Source organism: Dasypus novemcinctus, chromosome 3, assembly GCF_030445035.2.
Source record: "Dasypus novemcinctus isolate mDasNov1 chromosome 3, mDasNov1.1.hap2, whole genome shotgun sequence".
Lineage (NCBI taxonomy): Eukaryota > Metazoa > Chordata > Mammalia > Cingulata > Dasypodidae > Dasypus > Dasypus novemcinctus.
Genome location: NC_080675.1, coordinates 94,142,482 through 94,169,293, shown reverse-complemented (window position 1 = coordinate 94,169,293; position 26,812 = coordinate 94,142,482). Strand labels below are relative to the sequence as shown.

At 37.0% G+C, this 26,812-nt stretch overlaps 1 long non-coding RNA gene across 1 annotated transcript; it reads left to right on the top strand.

The window, feature by feature from the left end:
• The first annotated feature begins 21,481 nt into the window (after window positions 1–21,481).
• LOC101435717 (uncharacterized) lies at window positions 21,482–22,685 on the top strand. Its single transcript, XR_011647836.1, has 2 exons — window positions 21,482–21,614; window positions 22,074–22,685. It is a non-coding gene; the product is annotated as an uncharacterized lncRNA (long non-coding RNA).
• The last annotated feature ends 4,127 nt before the right edge of the window (window positions 22,686–26,812 follow it).

Sequence of the window (26,812 nt, the reverse complement as noted above, 5' to 3'; positions counted from 1 at the left end):
AAATTTGTAATGAAGTTATTTCCCACTAACAGGTTAAAAATAATAGATGATGGATATTTATGATAACACATGAAATCTTTTATGTGAATTGCAAAATATACTGTAGAAAAAATATTGTGAGCTTTATCTGAAATTTCAGATTGTCTTCCAATCCCCCAATATTTTATATATTAAATGCATCTGGTTGAGTACCTAAGATAGGCAAGTTATTATACTAGGTGAGTTGGATAGGCATACTCATTTAATTCTTCTTAGAACCCTTCAAAATTTGTAACATCCTTCCTTTAGGGAAGCAATATAGCAAAGTGCTTGGGACCATAGACTTGAATTGGATGTCTAGGTCTACCACTCATTAGTTGAATGACTGCAGGTAAATTACTTAGTAATATTTTTAGAATTGTTTGAATAGGAAATGTCTTAATCTCCTCTCTCTCACTTTTTAAATAAATTGCTGCCAGATATAAAATTCTTGATTGGCAGTTGCTTTCTTTCAGCACTTCATATTTCATCTCCTTGCCTTTTTGCCTCATGGTTTCTGATGAGAAATTGGTACTTAATCCTATTCAGACTCCCTTGTACATAACACTTTTTCTTGCTCTTGCAGCTTTCAGAATTCTATCTTTTTCCTTGGTATTCAACAGCTTGACTGCTGTATATCTGGGCATTGTTCTCTTGTTAATTGTTAATCTTGTTTGGGGTTTATTAGAATACTTGAATTTGAATATTTATGTCTTTCATTACATTTCAGAAATTTTCTGCTATTATTCCTTTAAATATTCCTTCTGCCCCTTTTTCTTTTTCTTCACCTTTGGAAATCTCTTAATTTTATATAATTTTATATTATACACACCATCTCTTGATGGTGTCCCATTGGTCTCTTGGATTCAGTCCAGTTATTTAAATTCTTTTTTCTTTTTCTTCCTCAGTCTGAATCATTTCAATTTTCCTCTCTGCCTGTCCACTGCTTCTCTCTTCTGTCAGGTGCAATCTGTTGTTGAAATTCTCTAGGGAATTTTTCATTTCAGTTATTGTGATCCCCAACTCCTGTATTTCTTTTTCATCCCTTTTCAAAATTTCTATCTCTTTATTGAAATTATCATATTATTCATTCATTGTTTTCATGATATCCTTTAGTTATTTCTCTGTTTTTCTTTATCACCTTGAACATAATTATAAAAAAAATTTTTTTGTCCAGTGCGTACAAAGTCTGGTCTTCCTCATTGATGATTTCTGAATTTGTATTTTGCTCCTTGACTGGGCCATTATTTCCAGTTTCCTTGTCTTGTAATATTTTGTTGCACAATGTACATTTTATTATTTTAAAGTGTTGTCTCTGAGATTTAGTTTGTGAGCGATATACTTTTTAAGTTTGTATCCAGCTAGTTATATGACATATTCCCTGAGTGCCAAGATCTAAAAAAAAAATTAAAAAGTGCAAAATAAAAAATAAAAAAACTTTCACAGCCTTTGCAAGTTGTTTCTGCATTAGCTATAACTCTCTTCATCGTTTAGCCCTCTGTTTTAGTTCGCCAAAGGGCTGCTGATACAAAGTACCAGAAATATTTTGGATTTTATAAAGGGTATTTATTTAGGGTAAAAACCTACAGTTCCAAGTCTATGAAAAGTCCAATTCAAAGCACTATGAAAGGTACTTTCTCACCCCAGTCAGCTGCCACATGTTGAAGCAAGATGGCAGGCTATCTCTGCCTGGTCTCTGCCTTCCTCTCTGGGCTATACTGTCCCTGGAACACAGCTGAGGGCAACCAGGTTTAGGGCTTGTCTCTTTCTGCACCTGCTATATCAGCCTTGGTTGTTCTGCTCTCGTCCCAAGTTCAGCTGTAAGCTATCAGGGCTAATACCAGGGCTGGTCTCCTCTTGAGCTGCTCCACGGCCCAGCCTCTTGGGGGCTTTTTGTTTAAACAATCTCCTCACTCACACAGCAACATCAAATATGCTGGCTTCCTTCTTTCTTCTGTCTGTCTGAGTGAGTCCATTTATATCAGATCCAGCGAGGGAGCAGGGATTCAGCATGAATTATGCCCCACAGATGTAATCCAGTCAAGGGGGCCTCACACCCAAAGGAATGGATAGATTTGAAACATAATCATTTCATTTTGGGGATTCACAATAAGTTCAGCCCAAGGTGAATGTGAAGCGCAGGGTCCTCTTAGTCTTTTCTGAGTCAGTGTCTTGCCCTGGACTTGTGCCTTTTTGTGGCCTTAGAAATTGCCCTGCTTACAGGGATTTGAATGACCATCTACTGCCTATGAAATAGACTTTCTTCCCTCCTGGGTGCTCTATTGTGTGACTTAAAGCAGGAAATTCTTTTCCCTAGGCCACTATGACTTAATGTGTCTTACTATATGTTAGCTGCCCACAAGTTGCTTCTGCTAGTAGGGCAAGTTTTGGCAGGCAAACCCAAGATGAGTTTGCTGGTTCAGTTTTACACGGTGCCACTATAGAAAATTCCATAGGATAGAATGGCTGACAAACAAACACAACAGTATGTGCATAAGGGTTATTCTGCTTCCTTTGAACAGAGCCAGGGACCTACAAGGCGAGCACAGGCTGACTCCATTCCACACTGGGAGGGGGTAAGGGAGGGGCCATGAGCTTCTCCCACCATTTTCTTTTCATTTATTTATTTTTAAATTGTATTTTTTTGAAGATACATAGATCACAAAAAAAATATTACATTAAAAAATATAAGAGGTTCCCATATACCCCACACCCACCCCACCCCACTCTTCCCATATCAACAACTTCTTTCATCATTATGGCACATTCATTGCATTTGGTGAATACATTTTGGAGCACTGCTGCACCGCATGGGTAATAGTTTACATTGTAGTTTACACTCTCCCCCAGTCCATTCAGTGGGTTATGGCAGAATATATAATGTCCAGCACCTGTCCCTGCAACATCTTTTAGGACAACTCCAAGTCCCAAAAATGCCCCCACATCACATCTCTTCTTCCCTCTCCCTGCCCTCAGCAACTAACCATGTTTTCTTGACAAAGCATTCACACACTTAACGCAATCCTTCAGCTGTTGTTTCCTGTCTCTATAGATATTCCTCGTCTAAACATTTCATATAAATGGAATCATTCAATATGATGTTTTGTGTCTGTCTTCTTTTACTCAGCAAACTGTTTATGAGGTTAATCTATGTTACAGCATATATTAATATTTAATTTATGTTTATTGAATAATATTCCATTGTATGGATATACCGCATTTTGTGTATCTATTTAGGTCCTTATTTTTTTACTATTATGAAGAATACCCACAGTTTAGAATCCCATTATTTTTAAGACATAGCATATCTAACTTTTAAAATATTTTCTGAAGGTGGCATGGAAGATTCCAAATAACATGGGCATGAGAGACAAATAGATATGTATTCAAATTATGACTATGACTGTTACCAGATAATCGACCTTTAGTAAATTACTTAATCTCTGAATTTTAGTTTTCTAGTTTGTAAATTTGAAATAATAATACTTCTTATGACTTCTCTATTAGAATAATGTGCATATAGCAAAAGGTAGTGTACCACATAGCAGATAGTATATGTGCATGTTTATAACTTCAGGGGATTTGGACATTTTTTTAAATCTTGGAAAAATTAATAAATAAGATTCTCACTTAGCTGTTTTTCCTACCACAGATTGCCATCCCGCCTGCAACTCCTTCTGAACTTGACTACTAGCAGTCCTCAATTAGATCACTTTTGAAAAGTTGTCAACTCCTTTTGTGTTCCAAACCCATGGAGAATTTCCTTAATGTTTGTGAAACTGGCATTAAGAAGACAGTGTTTAATTCTTTCTTATGAACCACAGGGAAATGAATCTAGGTAAGGATTGGTGAGTGTTTCTGGGGCATTTACAGAAGTTTGCCTCTGATTGGCTGAGGAACCAGACTCAGAACCTTGTTGTCTGAAGCAGAGTATATCCACAGATCTGTGCTGCCGAATGTGCTTCTGCTGAGCACGCTTGGGCAGGATAAATGGAGAAGAATCAATTGGCAGTCTCATTGCTGCTCTTGTGCTTTCATCTTAACCGTATGTTCAAGAGTTGCTGAAGACATTCTGAGACTGAGTGACAGGGGAGGAGAGGGGGAGGATTCAGCCAGGCACTTCTGATTCATCTGTGTTTTATTTGGGAATATATGGTGAAGAAAATGTAAACTCTATAGAAAGACCAATTTCTGCGTCTGACCCTATCTTTCTAAACAGGAGTGAGCAGCAAATTCGATGTGGAACAGAATCCTCGCCTACTGCATGTTCAGGAGGGAAAGAGCACCAACTTCACCTGCAACTTCCCTTCCAACTCTTTGTATGCCTTACACTGGTACAGACTGGAACCTGAAGAAAGCCCCAAAATCCTTTTTGTAGTGTCTTCAAATGGGGATGAAAAGGTGGAAGGACGATTAAGAGTCACTCTTAATACCAAGGAAGGTTACAGCTACTTTTACATCAAAGGATCCCAGCCTGAAGACTCAGCCACATACTTCTGTGCCTTGACACAGTGTTCTTCAGACACATGCAGCTCCCACACAAATCTGTAACTGGTGGGCTCTGCTACTCACCGTTGATGAAGAGCCACATGTGGGTTATTACTGGTCTCTATTTGGGGTGTAGGGAAAAGGAAATTTGATGAATTAAAGTGTTTTCAATAATCAGGGAAAAATGAAAATATAAACAAGAATTCTCGTAATTGCAGCTCCCTGAACTAACTGGACTGTTAGTAAATACTATGACCCCCCAATTCCCACCCATATGTTGGCCATATCATTGAGTCTGATCCCTTGCCTCCTCTTTTGGCATGATTCCAAATAAATTAGTTACTCAAACCTATCTAAAATAATCTGGGTTCAAAGGGTAATATTTGTCCTTAATTTTTCCTGCTTCTTGAGAGCTAGTCACTCAATTATATTTCATCTAATGAATAAACAGGGCCTGAGATTAAGGAGAGCATGGACATATAATACCCTCACACACCTGACACAGAAATCTGCATGTTTCATACCATAAAAAGTGATGTTGCTTCATTTAACCCATTGGTAGTTTTATTTGTTTTAGTTCTGCTCCCCACATGTTTCATTTCTTCTGAGATGTGGTTATTTGCATTTTTAAAAATCACTTGTGGGTGAATGGGTATAGTTCAGTGGTTTGAATGCCTGTTGTCCATGTATGAGGTCCTGGTTTCAATCCCTGGCACTTCCTTAAAAAATCACTTGTGGTATCTGAAAGGAGCCCTGATAGGGTAAATTCTCTACTACACTCAGTCTATCTTCCAGATTGTACGTAACTGTGGTATTGAATAAGAAAGGGAACTACGTCTTACCTAGTTTCTTCGTTCATAATTTTCAGGTATGAGAAAGCTCAAGTACCTGGTGTCCAGCTTTTTTGCATGTGTCCAAACTATCCATCAATTTGAGATCTCAATGATATTCTAGAAGTTTCTAATTATGGAGCCCCCTTGGGGTTCTTTGACATGGATTAACTTGCTCTTGGACCTTCTTATCTAAAAGTTTAAGTTTTCTGCAGATGTCTATATGAATAACTATTTATCTAGCTCCTGCCCAGCTTCTCAATTATGTTGCTATTGCTTTCCTCTCTCTTCTAATAGGTTTATGCTTAAAAATTTCCTTTACTGTCATTATAAAATGTTTAGAAAAAAATCCTACATATTTTAAAACCAGTATAGGATTTCATAAAAATCCATCATATACGGAACTTTTTTTTCAAAAATTGATCACAGAGTGATAATGAATCTATTGACTATTGGACTGGAAATGGCTATATTTTTCTGAGTGTGTTTAGAATTGGAAATGTGTGGAACAGGAGTGAGTGGGGATGACCTGTAGCTCATGCTACACTAGTGTTTATTGGGTAAAACACCACAATCCCTGTTCCAGCTTCTTGTCAACTTCCCAAACCAGGTTTCCATCATTGGTCTAAAGAAATAGAAGAGTTTCTATTTTCAGTAGCGATTCTGTGGCTTTTGCTAACTGTATTTGTAGAAACAAACGGCATAGAGAAAAGACAAGGACAAGGTCTGGCTCATTTGTGCATTGCTGTAACACAATGCTTCACAGTCCTTTTCATGCCATTGCACACATAGAAATTCGTTACATTTATACAGCTCTTCAGTATACAGTGGTGCTGCTTGAAACTGGCCCATGCCTCCAGCTTTCCTGGCCCTCTGCCTGCCTCACATCTTCTCACACATGTAATTCTTTCCTGGACACAGAGGCACATAATTTGGAGAAATCTGCTCTTCTAAACATGCAGAGACTTTATGAAAATATCTGTATAGCTTTATCAAAGCAGTAAGGAACTGTGGAAACATGAACCAAAATTCTCAGTATCTTTGAGTTCTACAATTGATCTGAGATTTAACGCAGTTTGTTAACTTGTGATCATTTATAAAAATGCAGCAAATATTATTTTAAAAAACTATCTTTAAAAGAATTTATTCACATGCAATAATAAGAGTGAGGAAAATGTAAGAAATCACATTGGACAAGAAAAACGTGTATCCCCCTGCTTATCTTAGGGCCTCAACCTGAGCAATCAGGCACCTGTACTGGGAGGATACTTGATAGAGAAGGTTGATAAAATGGACACATGTTTCAGGTTGAGCTATTTGAGACCATCAGAAATCAGATAGAGGAAACACACATCTTTATTCTTCCCAATTTCTCACCAGTTCTCAACAAGACCATTCTTCACAGGACTCCAGTACTGTTGCAGTTACTGCTCTGTAACAAACCACCTCAAAATTTAGTGGCTTAAAACAACTACCATTTTATCATCTAGTGATTCTGTGGATGACGGGGCTCAACCCTGGGTTGAGGTAGGCTTTGGCTGTGGTCCTCTGGGGGCTCGACTTGACTGTACTTACATGTCTGGAGTCTTGGGGGTATGCCTGGAAGGCCGGGCTCAGTGTGAAGACCAAGATGGCAGGGTTTCTCTCCTGCTCCCTAAATCATCAGGGCTTCTCCCTCTCTAGATGATATCTCTCCTCACCGTCTCTCTATCAGGGTAGCTGTACCCATTACCTGCTAGCTCAGAGCTCTCAAAAGCACAAAAGTGAAGCTGACAGGCCATCTTAAGTTTTAGGCCCAGATGGGCCACAATATTAATTCCGCTGATTTCTGTTCATTAAAGTGAGTCTCATAGCCAGCCAGATCCAATGTGGAAGGGGACCACACAAGGCCAAGAGCATCAGGAGGCATCAGTCATTGGGGCCGTCTTTGAACACAAGCTACCACAAAAGCTGATGGAGTGAACACATCCCTATGACAGACAGATATCAGAGCGCTAATGAAGCACAGCACACATTCAATTATTGCCCAGGTCATATCAATTTTACCTCTCAATAGCATTCATAGCCTTTTCCTTATTTCTGTGCTCTTGCTATTCCCCTAATTCAGGTGTTCAGAATCTCTCACTTGGATGATTGCACTGGCTTCCTAATTGTCTACCATCCTCTAGTCTGAACTCTACCAGTCTAACTTCTACACTGCCGCTAAAGTTATTATAAAATATGTATCTGATCAGATTGCTTACTACTTGAGACCTGAACAAGCAAAAGGCATGTTCAGGTCCCAAGCTCTGGTCCTGCAAAAGTGAACCCATTTGTAAACAGAACCCTTGAAGATGTTCTTAGTTAAGGTGTGCCCAAACTAAATGAGTCCTTATAAGCAGAGGAAATTGGAAACTGAAAAAGCCACAGGGAGCAGTCAGAAGCTAGAAGTCAACAGAACCAAGAAAAGAAAGGAGAAGGTGCCACCACGTACATTGTCATGTGTTAGAAAAGCCAAGAAACCTCAAAGATTGCCAGCCAGTCAGAAGATATTGACCCTGGGAGAAAGCCAGCCTTCTAGTCTCTGAAACTGTGAGCCAATAATTACTGTTGTTAAGCCAACCCATTATATGGTATTTGTTTCAGCAACTGGGAACTAAAACGCTACTTACCTTGAGTCATGAGGAACTATTAGAAGTTGTAAAGTTCAAACTTTGTATTAAAACAAGGGTCATTCACAACTTTGTCCCAAGTTAGCTTCTATTTTCATCTCTCACACAATTCCATTGCATTCTCTGAATGTGCATAAGCCATATCAAACTTCTAGCCATTTGTGTACTTATTAAGCTCTTTCCTAAATCTGAACCTTTGCAGATGCGTCCTCTTTGCCCAGAATATACATTTCCCTTTGTAAAATGGACACAGAATTACTAATCCTTCATGACCCAAATCAGGCAGTTATTTATTTCTTATATAAATTCTTACAGGATTATACTTATAAACTTTTATTATAAATATTCTTGGATCTGATCCTCTCAAGACTGTTTTGACAAGAACATTTGCTTTTTAGAACCTTTTCTATTTATATTCAATGAAATCATTTCCTACTAGGAGTGCAGAGAGTGCTTTTCCTCCTTCATCTAGTGTGTGGCCAGGGCTCCCTCTCTCCCTTTAGCAATTTCCACTTCAAACTCTGAGACCCAGAGAGAGTTCACAACAGAGACCATGCTGGGAGTTGGGAAACAATAAGTGTGCCCTGTACAATATTCTTCTGTTTTAGTTTACACCCCGCCATGTAACTGAGGCAGTGCATGAAATGACAGAACATTTAAAACATCCACAGATGCTCCTTGCAGACTCTTTTGAGAAAGGGAAGAAGTTCTCATTGCCATAAAATTGACGGTTTTGTCTTCATTTTGAGATCCAAATCCAACATCCCTGAAAAGGAAAATGTACCCCAATGATGTGTATTGTAAGAAAGAAATCTTCTTCTGGAAGAAAATAAGGCTCACCCGATTATGAAGAAGAAAAGAATTTATTTTCAGTCTTGCAAGAAGGGGCACACAACCAGAAAACATGGCTGGCTCCCTGAACAAAGGAAAATGACACAATTTATACCCCTAAGCTTAGCATGCAAGCCCTTCTTCTGTTTCTCCATAGATTGGATACTTCAGAGGTTACAGCCTATCTGAGAAGGTCTAACTTTCCCTCACAAAAGTTTTTGATTAACCCCTTTGCCCCATCAAATTCCAACCATTTTAGTTTTCACCTGCTCCCTTTTGCCAGATAAGGAAGGGAATTTAGTGCTGAATTGGTATTGACTTAGCTTTTTCTTGTGCATTTTTTTTACTGGCTATAGGACTGGCTGGTTTTCTTTGTTCCTGCTTAACCCGGGAGTGGGAGACTGAGGCAGTAGGATGCCAGGTTACATTAATTAATATTTTCTTTCTTTATGTGAAAACTAAACTAATCTCTGTTTCTTGCATGTATTTCAAAAATTTTCTCATTATTCACAAAAATTTGCCATTTTCCAGCACATTGTAAAGCAGCATCTTGATCTGTCTCCACATTATGCAGTGATTCAGATTCAGATTCAGATTCATTCAATCATTCATTTTTATTTGTTCAGCATAAATTCATTTTTTAGTAGAAAAGTTGTAGATTTATGGGAAAAATCATGCAAACTTACAAAGGTTCCATATTTCCTCTCCCCCGTAAGTCTTCTCTGTTATTAATACTTTGCATTAGTGTGGTAGCTCTGTTATAATGGATAAAAGAATATTATTATAATAGCACTATTAATGATGAGCCATAGTCTACATTAGGATTCTCTGTGTTGTATAGTCCTATGTTATTGTGTTTTTTAAAAAATTCTCCTTCTAATAACATATGCAACCTAAAATTTCCCATTTAATGACTTCCAACTATATTATATATAATATAACTATACTGAATTATATAGTTGTGTACGATCACAATGTTGTGCTACCATCTCCACCATCCATTACCAAAACTTTTCCAACACCCCAATATGAATTGTTGTATCAAGTAAACATTAACTCCCCCATCCCTCCCCCACCCTGGCCCTTGGGTTCCCTTTTGACTAAATTAAGTGTTTATATTTCTACCATCAATATATTTACATGGAGACATTTTAAAAGACACTAGTATTCCTGGAGTAGATTGAATGATGCCCTCACCCCACAAAGATAGTCTGTGTTCTAATCCCCAGAGCCTGTGATTATGACCTTATTTAGTAAAAGGGTTTTAGCAGGTGAGATCATCCTGGATCATCCAGGTTGGCATTAAATCCAATGACAAGTGTCCTCATAAGAGCCACATGTAAGAGAGACACACAAATAAAAGGCCATGTGAAGACAGAGGCAGAGTTTGGAGATATGCTGCCAGAAGACAAGGAATGCCTAGAGCCATCTACATTTGGAACAGTCTAGGAAGGATTCTCCTCTGAGCCTTTGGAGGGAGCATGGCCTTGCTGACTCCTTGATTTAGGGCTTCTGACATCTAGAACTGTGAGAGACTAAATTTGTGCTGTTTTAAGGCACCAATTCTGTGATAATTTATGACAGCAGCTCTGGAAAACTAAGCTAGTCTTCTAAAGGAAACATTTCTAAGTAGCTACAGTCAACCCTTGATGGTTTATGTTCATGGAAGAGTACAACTGCAAACCAACACCATTTGTATTGGCATTTGAATTCAATCCTTTACACATTGTACATGAAAGCACACACTCATTTATCATTCAACAAATATTTATTGAGTATCTGCTATTTAGCAGGTGTTAGAATAGTTTCTAGAGACAAGTTGGTGAACCTTAGACAAATATGTATTGAATATCTGCCACATGTCAGGGGCTGTATTTGTGATGCACCAGAAAACCAAATAAACAATATTCCTTTCTTCAAGAACCTTACACTCTAGTGCAGCACTATCCAATAAAACTTTGTGAGATGATAGAAATGTTTTACATCTGTACAATAGCCACTAGCCACAGGTGGCAACTGAGCATTTGAAATGTGGCTAGTATGATTAAGAAACTGAATTTTTAATTTTATTGCATTTTAATTAATTTAATTTTAATTATCCACATGGGGCTAGTGATTATCATATAGGACAGCACAGTTTTTGAAAATGATATAATCCATATACCCTCAAGTTATTCAAGGTCAACTCAGACAATTAAATAGGTAATTATGATACATGGTAATAAGAACTGGGATAAGTATGCCTGAAATTATGTGGGAATCCATAGGAAAATATTCTATCCAATTATTTTGTTTTAAGAAAACCTTCCTAGACAAATTGATATCTAATGTATAAGACAGTGTTTCTAATTATATTAACTCTTTTGTTTGTTTTAATAAAAAGGTACTGTAAATTGGATAATTTACAGCTAAGGTAATCTAGATGACAATGGAGAAATGTGTATTTTTGAACTTCCATTTTGAAGTAGCTAGTTGACTAACAAAAAAATTACATCTTTTCCAGATTTATTAAAATGTCTAAGACATACTATATTCTGTTAGTGTATATACACACACAAACTATATGGCACAACGTGATTCCTAGTGACCTTGGAAATGACAAAGTGGAACTTATTTCCTTTTAATGCCCTAGATTTAAATCACAGAATCCATTTTTAAAAGGCAAATTGTCCCTTCTTGAAGAGTATCAGTATCAATAAACTCTTTCCTTCTCAGTTTTGACATACTTACATACCACCTAAATTTAAAAGCACCGTTATGAAGAGAGTCAACCACCACACCAAGGAGCCAAGGGTGCCGACAGCTGCAAGCATGAGAATTGCATCCATCATCCATGTGGAATCTAAGACCCCTCTTGATGTAGAGGGGGACTGGACATAGCTACCCCAGAGTCCACAGAATGGAGGAATAGAGTATGGATTAGTGTGGACTTTCTGGTGTTCTGCTGGGGAACTATTGTGATTAGTAAGGGAAGAAATGGTAATAGTGATGTGGAGAGGGTGGCCACAGTGCCTACTGATGGTAGGGAGATGGAAGAAGAGATATAGTGTGGGGGCATTTTCAGGATTTGGAGTTGTCCTGGGTAGTACTGCAGGGACATATGCTGGACATTGTGTGTCCTGCCATGGCCCACTGGGTGGACTGGGAGAGAGTGTGGACTACACCATGGACCACTGTCCATGTGGAGCAGCGGTTCTCCAGAAGGCATTCACCAGGTGCAGTGATGTGCCTCGATGACGGAAGAGGTTACTGATGTGAGAGGGGTGGGGTAGGTGGGGTGGGGGGTATATGGGGACCTCATATTTTTTTAATGTAACATTTAAAAGAAAATAAAGAAGAAGAAAAAAAGCACCTTTAGAAAAGGTTATCAAATTAGCAATTTTTATTTAAATCACAGGGGGCAGCATCTGTAAACATAGACTCCCTTCTGAAGGTGGGTGGTAAAATAGTGATCAGTCTGATTGGCTGTTTCAAACTGTAGTCACTCCTTTTCCCTTTCCTTCTAAAGCACAGTGGTAAACCACAGCGTTTTTGTTAGAACTGGAAGAAGCTTGTACAAAGGAAACCCATTTAAGAGCAGTCAGATTCAGCAAACCTTTCTGAAGAGGAAGGAGATAGAGATGCTACTCATAGGACCAGTATTGATCTTAGGCATGCAGTTATTACGTGAGTTTGAGATTTCCCTGATTGCTTCCAGAGAATCTAACATAGTATAATAGAAAAGTATCTGCAGGCAGAAAATGAGATTAAATAAGAAGCACTAATTAAAAGAAGAAAAATTAAAAATAAAAAGAAAGAGGGAGATAGGGAGAGAAATATAGAAAAAGGGAGAAAAAGAGGCAAAAAGACTGAGGGAGATCATTCTGACTCTGGGAATGAGATCTAATCAGATTTTCTCTGGTGCTTCCTATTGTCTTTCTGAACAGAGGTGAATGGACAACAGGTAAAGCAAATTCCTCAGTTCCTGCTCATAAAAGAAGGAGAAGATTCCACCTTATACTGCAATTCCTCAAGCACATTTAACAACTTACAGTGGTATAAGCAGAAGCCTGGGGGAGTTCCAGTCCTTTTGATGATGTTAACCAAAGGTGGAGAAGTAAAGAAGTATAAAACACTGACAGCTCAGTTTGGAGAGAAAAGAAAGGATAGCTCCCTGCACATCTCAGCCACCCAGACTGCAGATGCGGGAACCTACTTCTGCGCCACAACACAGTGTTCTCAAAGCACCTGCTGCCTGACCTCAAACCTTGTCATGGGGCTACAGAAACAGCCCTTCCTTATCTCTCCTCAGAGCAGGACCCAAGAGAAAGCTTAAGTCACAAAACTTGTGAGTTCTGTGCAACTGTCCTCATGGGTAGTAGGAATGTATGCAGAAATTCACACTGTAAAAGTTAGAAGAGTTTACTGATTTAATTTCCTAAAACTCAACTATTGGTTTTCTTCTATACATATGTCTTAGGAAATTCCAACAGACCAAGGAAGAATCAATGGCTATCGGCAAATAATGACACACACACACATATATATAGGCTTGGAGTGCATCTTTCTATGGTACCAGAAATTTCCAAGAAGTTTCTTTAAGGTTTTGGCTCAACTGCATTGTGGAAGATTGGTAGATTCAAAAATTAAACATTTTTAACCATGAACTTGAAATTCAAAAGAATTTTACCACTATCTCCCTAAAAACCCACTTTTGGAGGGCTCATCTGCCTCAGTGCAGTGCATCCCATTAAGACCGTGAAAATTATGAATAATGTTAATCTACCTTTTCAGAGAACAAAGTAAATAGAGCTGTTTTCTAAACCAGGAGCTCAGAGGAAACTCGATGACCCATAAAGAGAGTCCCTTCCCTGCTCTGCCAACTACAGTTATATTCCCCAAGCTCTGAGGAAGGCGATGATGCAAGTGCTGGTGGCCACGTCTTGCATCCCAAGAATAAATTCCATTTTATCATGGCGTGTTTTTCTTTTCAAAAATTGATGAGTTCTATTTGTTAATATTTTGCTAAGACTGTTTTTGTGTCTATATTTATAAGCATAATTAATGAGAGTATGTGGAGAAACAGGAGCATTCCTTTGCTGTTGGTGAGACTATAAAATGGTGCAAACTCTGTGAAAGGCAATCTGGCAGTTCCTCAGGACACTATTTATAGAACTGCCATGTAATCTTTTCCCTTTTTGCATTGTTTTTTTCTGGTTTTGGAATCAGGGTAATGCTAACTTCAAAAATAAATTTGGAAATATTCCCTTCTCTTCATTTTCTGGAAGACATTATAAATAATTTGTGCTAATTCTTCTTTAAATATTTGGTCCAATTCTCCAGTAAAATTATCTGAGCCTCCTTCCTTCCCTTGCTCTCTCCCTCCCTTCCTTCCTTCAATTTTAAAACTATTAAAATTCAATTTATTTATAGTTATAGGACTATTCAAATTATCTATTTCATATTGAATGAGTAGAGTTCTGAAGACAGATGAAGAGACTAAGTCTCAAATCAGCCTCATCCAACAGCAGAAGTAGTAACATTATAATGACTTGTGTAGGTGAGGAGTTCAAGGGGTTGGATTATGAGATTGACAAGTGGGGAGGGGTTGCATCTTGTGCATGCTCTATAGCCGTATATGCTTTAACATGCTTAGTCAGGCATTGGATGTACAGAAAATTATCTTTTTAAAAATGCAGCTCTTTGTTTCATTGATTTTTTCTATTCTTTTTCTGTTTTAATTGTACTGATTTCTCCTCTATATTAGTTCTTTCCTTTGCTTGCTATTCTTTTATTATTTTGCTCTTTTTTTTTCCTAGATTTTTGGGGTGGGAGCCCAGATTATGAATTTGAGGATTTTTCTTTTTTCTTTTTTCTTTTTGTCTTTATTTATTTTTTTAATATTACATTAAAAAAATATGAGGTCCCCATATACTCGCCCACCCCCCGTCCCCCCATAGCAACAATCTCCTCCATCATTATGAGACATTCATTGCCTTTGGTGAATACATCTCTGAGCACTGCTGCACCTCACAGTCCATGGTCCACATCATAGCCCACACTCTCCCACGTTCCATCCAGTGGGCCATGGGAGGGCATACAATGTCTGGTAACTGTCCCCACAGCATCACCCAGGACAACTCCAAGTCCCAAAAACGCCTCCACATCTCATCTCTTCCTCCCATTTCCTACCCCCAGCAGCCACCATGGTCACTTTCTCCATACCAATGCCACATTTTCTTAGATTACTAATCACAATAGTTCATGAACAGAATATCAGTAAGTCTACTCTAATCCATATTCTATTCCTCCATCCTGTGGACCTTGGAATGGTTGTGTCCACTCCACATCTATATCAAGAGAGGGCTTAGATTCCACATGGATGCTGAATGCAATCCTCCTGCTTTCAATTGTAGGCACTTTTGACTCCATGATGTGGTGATTGACCTTCTTCAACTCCATGTTAATGTGTGTATTTAGTGCAATAAATTTTTTTTTCAGCATTACCTTAACTAGGCACCACAAATTTTGATAGGTGTATTTACATTTCCATTCAGTTCACTGTTTGTTTTGATTTCTCTAGAGATTTTCTCTTTGATCCATCATTTATTTAGAAATGTGTTGTTTAGTTTCCAAGTGCTTGGGTATTTTCTGTTGTTTTTTTTATTAATCGATTTGTAGTTTGATTCCATTGCATTTGGGAACACAGTCTGTATGATTTCAATTCTTTACAATTTTTCAAAGTTTGTTTTATGGCCAGATATATTAGCCCGATGTTGTATATGCTTTGGGGGCACTTGAAAAGGATGTATATTCTGCTTTTGTTGGGTGGAGTGTTCTACAAATGGCTAATAGATCCTGTTGCTTAATAGTGGTATTGAGTTCTATATTGTTTTTTCTTTCTAGTTATTCTGCCAATTGTTTTGAAAGATGTGTTGAAATCTCCAACTATAACTGTGGCTTTTTCTACTTCTCCTTTCAGTTCTATCGGTTTTTGCTTCCCATATTTTACAGCTCTGTTGTTTGATGCATATACACTTAAAATTACTATGTCTTCTTGGTGGTTTAACTTGTCTATCATTACATTATGTCTCTCTCTGTCTCTGGTAATTTTCTTTGCTCTGATATTAATAAGCCACTCCTGCTTTTCTTTGATTAATGTTTGCATGGAATATCTTTTTCCATCCTTTTACTTTCAACCTATGTATCATATTTTATATGAGTTTCTTATAGACAACATATAGTAAGGTCATGTTTATTTAATCTACTCTGTCAATTTCTGTGTTTGAATTGGTATGTTTAGAAAATTTATATTTAAAGTAATTGTCAGTATGTTAGGGCCAAAGCTGCCATTTAATTTTTTTTTCTGTATGGACTGACTGCATTTTGTTTATCTGTATGATTCATGCCTGAATGATATTTTTCACTGGGTAAAGGATTCTAGATCAACAGTTCTTTATTTTCAGCACTTGAAAAAATAGTATGCCATTTCCTTCTGATTTCTACAGTTTCTGATGAGAGATCTATTATTATTCTCTAATAGGTAAGGTGTTATATTTCTCTGACTCCTTTCAAGATGTTTTCTGTGTCTTTAGTTTTCAGAAGTCTGAATATAATGTGTTTTGGTCTGAATTTCTTCGAGCTTATTCTCTTTGGGGTTCACTAAGCTTCTCGATTCTATAGTTTATATATCAGCTCTTATTTCCTTGAGTACTTTTTAAAACATGCCCTTTTTCTCCTCATCTTTCAAGTCACTGATGACACAAATGTGAGCTCTTTTGGTTATAGTTCTATAGATCTCTAGGATTTTGAATTTTTTTTTCAATTCATTTTCTGTAATTTCCTTTGTTTTTTGTTTTTTTATTTTGTTTAAATATACTTTATTTCTTAAAAGATACATAGATCACACAAAATAATTTCTTTTGTACTACTTTCCAGTTCACTGATACTTTTCTCTGTCTCTTCCATTCTGCTATAGAGCCTATCTACTGGAGCTGTTTATTTCTGTTATTGCATTTTTCAGGTCTAAAAATTTTTATTTGGTTCTGAGACTATTTTTTCACTTGTTTCAAGTGTGTTTGCTTTTGCTTTTTAAAGCATTTTTTATGATGGCTACTTTACAATCTGTGTAAGATCATTCTATCATTTCTGTTATCTCAGTGTTGGCATCTATTTGTTGTCTTTTTAAAATTCAGTTTTCAGATATTCATGGTTCTTATTATGATGAGTGTTTTGTTTTGTTCTTAATAAAAATGTAGACATCTTAGTATTATGTTATGAGTTCTGGATCCTACTCAAGACTTTTGTTTAGCTGACACTGCTCCAGCAGGAGGAGGGGGTGCCATCTCATTAATGTAAGGTGGAGATAGAAGTCCAGGTACCCCCTCTGGTCCATTGACATTGGAGGGAGTTCTGTTACAGCATCCTACATGGTCTCCCATGACACTGTGGTGGGGGTGGGCTTGTTACTACTGAGTGATGGTGAAAGTCCTGACTCTTCACTAGGCCTCCTCTGAAATCACAAGGGCAGGGACAGTTGGGGGGTGGGTAAAGCATTACTGATAGTAGGGGTGGGAATCTAAGCTCCCCATGTGACCTTTCTACTGATAGCACAGGATATAAGGATGGAACCTCTACAGAACTGGCAGTGATGAAAGTCTTGACTCCTATTTGCCTTCTCTGACACCCCTCTGATGGGAGGGTATTGGGGCACCTCATTACAGCCTCACAAGAGCAGAATTCTAGGTTCCCCACTTGGCCTTTGCAGGCATGGGTAGGGATGAGACCACAATTTTATTTGGAGTTTGGCTAGAATAGAGTGGTTATTGTATAAAAGTTTCTTGTCTTTCTAAATTGCCCCTTTCCTGATCCCTTAGCCAGAGAAAACAAGTTCTTCTTGGTGTTTTTTTTTGTTTCTTTTTATTTTGTTTTTGTTTTTTGTCTGTGCCCAGATAGCCTCTATCTGTTTACAAGTTATCAGCTTCTTTACTTCCTAGTCTGGGTATGGCTAAAAAAAATGCAGGATAGTCATCACTGTATTGTTCCTTGGGTCCCAGAATCTCTAACCAATATGCCATCCTCTTGCCACCTTTCAAAGTCTTCTTATGTTTGTTTCATATATAATGTCCAGTGTTTTTAGTCTATTTAATGGGAGTAATAAAGAAAAATATGTCAACTCCATCTTCCCAGAAACAGAAGTCCTGGTTACTCATTTTTAAATTTTAGCCATTCTACCGTGTTTGTAGTGGTATAGCATTGTGGAATTAATTTCTATTCATTGATGAATAATGATGTTGAACACATTTTCCTAAGCTAATTGGCCATTTGGATATCTTCTTTTGGGAAATGCCACCTCGTGCGCTTTGCCCATTATTTCTTTGGGTTATAGGCTATTTATTTTATTGCTGTTACTATCTTTAAATTTTCTAGGCATGTTTCTGTAATTTTGTATTCAAGTTCTTTGTCAGATATATGTCACAAATATTTTACACCAGTCTGTGACTTGCCTTTTCACTCTTTCAGTGGTGTTTCTGATGAGCAGAAGTACTTAATCTCAAAGAAGCCCACGTAATTTTTTTTTCTTGTGATTAGTGCTTTTTGTGTACTTTTAAGAAAATCTCTGTCTACTCCCAAGGTCATAAAGATATTGTTTTATAATTTCACCTTTGACATTGAGATCACCAATCAATCTAGAAATAATTTTTCTGTATAGAGTGAGAGAGGAGTCAAGGTTATCATTCAAAAATATTTGAACAGTCGATTGCTCAAGGTCTTATCTTGAAAAGAACAGCTGGCAACCCACTGAACTGCATTTTGAAGAAAGTCAAGTGATGGTATATGTGTGTGGGTCTATTTCTGGACCTCATTCTGTTTAGGCCTATTTTTTATTCTCACACCACTACACCATCCTCTCTTAACTATTGGAATTTTATAAAAGTCAGGAAATATGGAAATGCAGGTCTTCCTAATTTCTACCTTATTTGTTCAAGATTATATAACTTACTATGGGCCTTTGCATTTCCATATAAAATATGGAATTAGCTTCTCATCTTCTTCCACAAAAGGATGCTGGTAATTTAATTGGTATTGTGTTGAGTTTTTAGATCAATTTGGTAGAATTGGCATTTGAACATGTGGAGTCTTAAGATTCATAAACATGGTATACCTCCATTTAATTAGATCCTTCTTAATTCCCTTTATTCATTTTTATAATTTTTATTTTAAAGAACTTGCATATTTTTATCAAATTTATTCCTAGGATTTGAATTTTTACTTCATTGTAAATGCCATTTAATTTTAATTTCCAATTGCTTTTATCTAGAATCTAGAAATACAATTGAACTTTGTATTCAGTGACTGTTTAATTTATGCATTAGTTCTAGAAGTTTGCTTATAGATTTCTTTGGATTTTCTACATAGATAATTATGCCATCTATGAATAAAGACAGTTTTACTTCTCCCTTTCTAAACTTTATACATTTTCATTTCTTATCCTTAATTGATGCCAGGAACTCCAGTATGATAGTGAATAGAAGTGGTGACAGTGTACCTCTTTGTCTTTTTTTCCTGACTGAGAAGGAAAGTGTTCACTATTCTACCATCAATTATGATGTTGACTTTAGGTATTTTCATAGATACCCTTTATCAGATTGAACAATGTCTCTTCCATTTCTACATGGTTGAGCGTATTCACCATGTGAGGATGCTGACCTTTATCAAATCCTCTTGTTTGTTTTTTTAAATGGAAGTTGAGTCAATTTTGCTTTTTTCATCAAATAAAATGGGAAACTTTATTCCATATGATCCTAAATATATTATAATCTTTAAAATTAAAAATTTTGCAAATAATTAATAGACTGGATAAACATATTTTATATTCTCCAGAGTTAGATAGCATAATTTTGGGAGATTTCAATTAGATTAAAAATGTCACCTTTAGTAGTTTCTAGTATTGCTCTTCTTCTGCCTCCTGCTAATATAAAAAAATACTACAAATAATTTCACTTTTTGTTTGTTATGTTTTCTACAGTACTGCATTATTGCCTTATACTTTTATGATCTGGCACAGCATAAGTTCCCAATATTATATATTGAGTATTGTTAAATAAATGAAATATCATTACTATGACATTTACTTCCATATTTTCTGCACTCTAGGCTCAAGAAGTATATTTTATATTAGTGTGAGTTTTTGTCCAAAATCTGGCTGATATTTTCCCTTTTGGAATTATTTTTTTCAGAACGTTTTCCAGAAAATTGTTAGAATAATTTAAAGAGTTGCTTAATATCACTTCTTCCAGTAAATTCATGAATAATGGCTCATCTGTTGATACATGAGATAAGTAATTACTGAATACTTAATCTGTGCCAGTCTCTCTTTTAAACATTGAATAATATGAACTTTTGAACCAGTCTTTAAATAAAGGAAGGTTAGAGAGAAGGGAAAATTAAAGAGAAGTCAACAATTGAGAATCATAATGGGGATATTACTGAAATAACAAATTATTCAAAAGTAATTAAAATCTCCCTTGGAGTGTTACAGGGTCAAGAAAACAATGGTAAGTACCAAAGCATTACATCTAAGATATCTATCTTCAAACATTTTAGAGTCTCTCAGAAAATTGCTGGATGACTGTTCCCCTGTTTTAGATTATGCTGCTTATTTATTCAGTCACTAGAGGGGACTGCTATACACACAAACTTACTTCCTTTCTGGGAGAAGGGAGACTAAGCTCACATTTTTTCATTAAATTTCTGCAGAAAACAGGAAAATGACGCACTTCCATCCCCTTTGGACAACATGTCCTTTGTAATTTCTTGCTGACTATGCGTATGGATTCAAAAGTTCAGGGGCCTTTACCCCAATGGCCTAAGCCTTTTTAAGTGCCTCCCTTAAACACTGCTTTCTCAGTTTCCCTTCCTTTCCCTAACCAATCTCACATTCTTTTTCCTACCTTACATTTGCCTTTTGTTTTTTTCCCCTTTGCTTGTTTTCCCTTCTTTCTTTTATTTCTGCCTCAGTGTCCATGGCACATGGCATCCATAACTATGAGCATAGAAATGAGGAAATGAGTATCGAGCATTTTCAAGTAGGATGAGAGTGAACACCGTACATGTCATCTGTTACTATAACAAGAACAGTTGCACTGAGAATGTCTACCTAAAAGATGATAGATACATGATCTCAGGAAACTCTGTAGGAGGCCTGAGTTCCTGAAGGTCTCAATATGTCTTAATGTTATTATTATTACCCTGAGGACACCATTCCCTGCTTTTGGGCCTCACTTGCATTTTCTGGGGATGTAGATGGGAATTTTCACCTCCTTACAGCACAGAGCTTTGTATGGGATTAAATCATACATTTTTCAAGCTTTCTGGAGCATTAGACAATTTCTTTGGTGCAATTTAAAAAGAGATGATGAAGAAAAGTTATGGATAGACACATTTGTATGATTGATTTTCCTCATCCAGAGCCAGTTTCTTAGACTTTACCCCTCATAGATCATTTCCGTGAACACCTTCTGAGCTGGCGCCAGTTGTTTAACTGACATTCTTTCCCTTTTCTCACGGACATGACTAAATCTAGAGAGGAAGACCTAGATAAGGAAACTGCTCTACCATTGGTTGACAAGATCCTGGCAGCAACACAGTGATAGCTGTACCTGTTTTTAAGTCTGTAACTAGTAGCTGTTGCTTCTGCTCCCTGGGACAATTTATGCTTAGTATCAGACAAAGAGCCTCGATTTTGAGCCCTGGATCTTAGTTTGTCCTGGAGGTATGAAGCTGGTGACTGGAGTAACTGTGCTTCTGATCTTGGGTAAGTGTTCCAAGTCTACGAAGGGATGGTTTTTAAGCCAAAGTGCCCTGAAGGATTATTTGCCTGCCACTCTTCTCCCTGTGCTTTCCAAAATGCTGAGGGTGTAATCAAGAACAGGTCTGTGCATTTGTCTAGAGAGCATGGACTTCTGTGTAAGAAGTTAGAATGTGACCATGGTCCCAAAGAACCACTGGGTTTGTCCAGGTATAAGAAATCTCTGGGTTTACTGAGTCAGGGACTCATAGAATAGATCCTGTAGAGCCTCCAAGTGTTGGCATGTATCTTGAGTTACCAATATGAACACCAATGAAAATTGTCTATTCTTCCAATACATAAATTAAAAACACAAGAGTAGAAGATCAGGCCAGAGAGGAAAGTTATGTGAGTTCTGTGTCCTTGATCTTTAGAATGGCATCAATTTGGGGGTTAGGAGCTAATCTGATTTTCTTGACTCCTTAGGCACTCTGATTGATGCTAAGTCTACCCAGCCCAACTCCATGGATTTTACTGAAGGAAAAGCTGTAACCCTGCCTTGTAATCACTCTACTATTAGTGGAAATGAGTACGTACACTGGTATCTACAAAGACCCAATCAGAGTCCACAATATGTAATTCATGGTTTAAGAGGCAATACCACCAATGAAATAGCCTCTCTGATCATCACAACTGACAGAAAGTCCAGTACCTTGATCTTGGCTCAGGCAACTCTGAGAGACACTGCTGTGTACTACTGCATCGTGAGAGACGCACATTGGGACAGATGGGGCTGCACCTGTGCAATAACATTCTGCTGGCAAAGGAGGGGAAACAGCAGTTATTTAGGGCAAGAGCTCAACAGGAAAATGAGAGAGAAATAAGAAAGAAAGAAAATGAAAGGAAAGAGTGACTGGAGAAGATAGATAAGGAAGAGAAGAAAGACAAAATGAAGAACGAGAACAAGGATAAGCACATTTGTCTCTGTGGCTAAGGAAAATTGAGCATAGGAATAAAGGGAAGAGGTTTTAAGAGCTTGCAATGCTCCTCTTCATGTCAATAAAATGTTGGTTTCAGGATGTTAATCTCAATGAAAAAGGTGTGAAAAAGCAAAATGATTCTGCTTGTCCTAAAGGCTTATTTCACTAGGATCCAGGGGCAAATCCAAGTTCAGAAATGCATATTATTGTAGTTCTTCCATTTACAAGAAACAAATTACTCTTTCTGTGAAAAAAAAATCGAAAATTTTCTTTGTTCCTAGTCTAGAGCATACATATTTGTGATGAAGAAGGATTTTGGAAAGGAAACATATTTGAGTGAATATTAATTTATTTTTATTTATCCTTAAGTGTTGCCTTTATAAATAGTTTTCATCTTTTTTGTTATTCCATAAGCAGCACACAAATCCATTGCAATATAAAGCACTCAGGCCTAACAAAAGTGAAATCCCATAGCTGTATCTCAATACCACCCTGGCTCCCACTACTCTTCTTAGAGAAAATCAGTTCTGACAGTTTAGTACATCATAACAGCCTGTTTTCTTTATGTTTGTATAAGATTTTATACAACTATAGGTACATTTACATACACAGACACACATATATACACATATGATTTTGATATGTAAATTGGAATTATTTGAATTTTTTTCAACTTGCCTTTTATTTTTCACTTAATGTATCCTGGAGATCTTTCTATATCAGTAAAGAAGTCCACTTCATTTTTTTATGATTATTTAGTACTTTGAAATATTCTATCATTTAATTAATTAATTGCTTCCTATTAGAGATTATTTGTTCCTATTTCTTGATTATCATAATGCTGTCTTATATATCTTTGTAAATTCTCTTATTTTTTATCCCCCTCCGCCCTTCTGACTTTTTGCTTGCTGTCTGTTCTCTGTGTCCATTTGCTGTGCATTCTTCTGTGTCTGTATTTATTTTATTCCCCTCTCCCCTTCCAGCTTGCTTGCTGTCTGCTCTCTGTGTTCATTCGCTGCTCACTCTTCTGTGTTTCTGCTTGTCTCCCTTTTTTGTTGCATCACCTTGCTGAATTGGCGCTCCGTGGCATCTGCAGGCTGGGCCACACTCCGAGGCCCTTGCAGGCCGGGTGGCTCTCCACAGCGTGCGGGTGAACCTGCCTTCACAAGGAGGCCTGGGGACACGAACGCCACAGCCGTTTCCCCATAAATTCTCCTTTGTGCATATGTGGAAGTGACTATTTTAACTAGATTTCTAAAATTGGAATTGAATATTTAAAATTTTTGATGAATGTAACAATTTGTCCTCCAATATGATGCAATTAATTATACTCTAATCTACAGTGTATGAGAGTGCCCATTTTACCACGCCCTTATAAAAATTGGGAATTACCAGTATTTTTTTGTTTTAAAGATCCCAAGATATTTTGTTTATGTGTATTTTTCTATTTCTTAGTGTATTTGAGCAACTTTTTGTACATATGTCAGCACTTTGCCATTCCATTTTGGTTATATGTTTATTCCTACCTTTTGACCATTTTTCCATTGTTGTTTTTCTATTTATGTGGAAGAATTATTTCTGTATCTTAGATGATACTTTACTTTTATATGTTTTAAAAATATTTTATTCTAGGATAATGTCTTCTGTTTATTTTTAAAATATTGTTGTTTTAAATTTTTGCATAGCCAAATCTATCAGGCACTTCATTCCTTTTTTATTTTGGCTTCAAGTGTCAGGATTTTTTATGGAAAACCTAAATATATTATACTCTGCTACCCATGCTATTGGTTAGGAAACTGAGTCTCAAAAGGATTAAAAAAAACTTGCCAATATTCAGTCTTAACAAGTATCAGAGCTAATTTTTTAAAAAATATTTTAAATCCAACTCCGTGAAGCTCTGAAATTTAATAACTAAGTACATTTTGTTCAATCCTGCCTTACTAGAAGCAAAAGTAAGAGGAAAACTCCAAAATTATTATTCAAATGGAGTCACCAGAATGAATCGTGGTGCCCAATTTAGCTGATGATATACAGTTATGATCAAAACCAGGAATGTTAGAGGAGGAATCATGAATTTAGAGAAGCAAAGTCTCTTAAACTTAGACAAGGATAGTGCAATCGCCCTGGCAATAGTAGTGTGTCTTGCTGACTTAGGGGTAATTCTACAGCATATTTATCTCTTTATTAATCACACATATTCCCATGCAAAAAGGATATAAGGAGTTAGAACACAAGGTAGAGAAATAGGAGTGAGGACTTCAGTGCCTGATGTGAATGGCATTCAAGACTGAGGAATTTGTCCTGGTACATATGATATGTAGATAAATGTATGTTTCTGTGATTCTCATACTTTGTAATTTGCTGTAATTACATGTATTTACTAATTCCTTTCTTCCTTCCTCTCACTTTTCTTCTTTCCTCTCTTCCTTTTTTTCTCCTTTCGTTATTCATCAATAGGTTCCCATGTAATTTGTTAAATTCTTTCCTGGAAATTCAAATTAATTCCAATTCAAAATTCTCTTTATCCATGACAGTCTACATAGATCATGCCAAGTTGTATAAATTCTTCCTTTTTCTTTTATACTTCTTAATACATTTTGTTTGCCACAAGGTAGTTGACACAGGATTTTAGAAAGTTTAAAATGGTATTTAGCTAGATCCCCATCAGGAGTAAGAGGGGGGCTTTCCTCTCCTAACTTTGCAAAGAAAGGAAACAAAAAATTCATTTAAACAGCACTTGGTACTTGCAATAAGCCCAGTGCCATAACTACAAGTCAATGAAGCCTTCTATATTGCCTTTGTATGATGACTCAGCAACCAAGAAAAAGGATTCTTGCCAACATCAACATAAACATTAAAAAGACTTTTCTAGTCTTTCTGTTCCTTTCATTCTTATTCATAAATAGTCTTCTACCAATGCAAAAATGATGCAGCAGTTCTTACATTGTAGATGCTTCTGCATCAAAATATTTTGCTAAATTTCTCATTATAAATAGCAAAATTAATAAGTAGTTTTTACAGAACTGTCATTAAGTCTACCATTAGAGATTTTCCACTAGTAAATCTCTGTGTCTGCATCTATTGAGTAGGATGATCCCACAAGAACACTAACAGGATGTTAATCCTAGAGCTCTGGTGGCACACAGTGTCTTTTAAATTTTACTTCTCACAAGTGGAATCATGAAAAGACTCGTTAGCATTGAGGATTCTACTGTTTCACAAACTCCATCTGTTTGCCAAGTGTAAAGACTTTTCCTTTTAGGGAATGACTCTCAATAAATTGTTATATGAAAAAAAAATCTTTGCCTTTACCTCACATTTTATGCAAATAACAGTTCCAGATAGAGTGCAGATCTGAAACTAAGAATAAAATTTAAAGCTTTTAGAAGAAAATATAAAACTCTCACCCTTAGATTCTCACACTCAGTCAGTCCAGCTGCACTTGTTCTTTGACTATATGTGGTAATTTTAGTCCCTTGATCTCTGTATTGTCATCTCATTACTCAAAGGCTTCCTATCTTTTGTTTTCCTGTTTATAGAGCCTACACTCCATGACCATTACTTCAGTCCATCTTTAGGCATTAACCTCATCCCTCTTGCAGAGTTCAAGACAATCACACAGGTGCATAGTCTTGTGTCACTGGAAACTGTTAGGATCTTCAACACTAACTGGACCTACAGTGCTGACAAGAAAGTATTCTTTTTTTTTTTTTATTGACTTTGTAATAATATTACATTAAATATATATATATATATATATGAGGTCCCATTCAACCCCACCACCCCCACCCCACCTCTCCCCCCCCCAGCAACACTCATTCCCATCATCATGACACATCCATTGCATTTGGTAAGTACATCTTTGGGCACCTCTGCACCTCATGGTCAATGGTCCACATCATGGCCCATACTCTCTCCCATTCCATCCAGTGGGCCCTGTGAGGATTTACAATGTCCGGTGATTGCCCCTGAAGCACCATCCAGGGCAGCTCCATGTCCCAAAGACGCCTCCACCTCTCATCTCTTCCTGCCTTTCCCCATACCCATCAGCCACCCCACCATGGAGCCTAGAGTGATTACAACTGAAAGTGGGAGGATTGCATCCAGCATCCATGTGGAATCTGAGCCTCCTCTTGACATAGAGGTGCAATGGACACAACCAATCCAATGTCCACATAGAAAAGGTGGCATTGGATTGGGAAAAGAAAGTATTCTTTTAATCTATAATTATTTCCCATTCCTGTT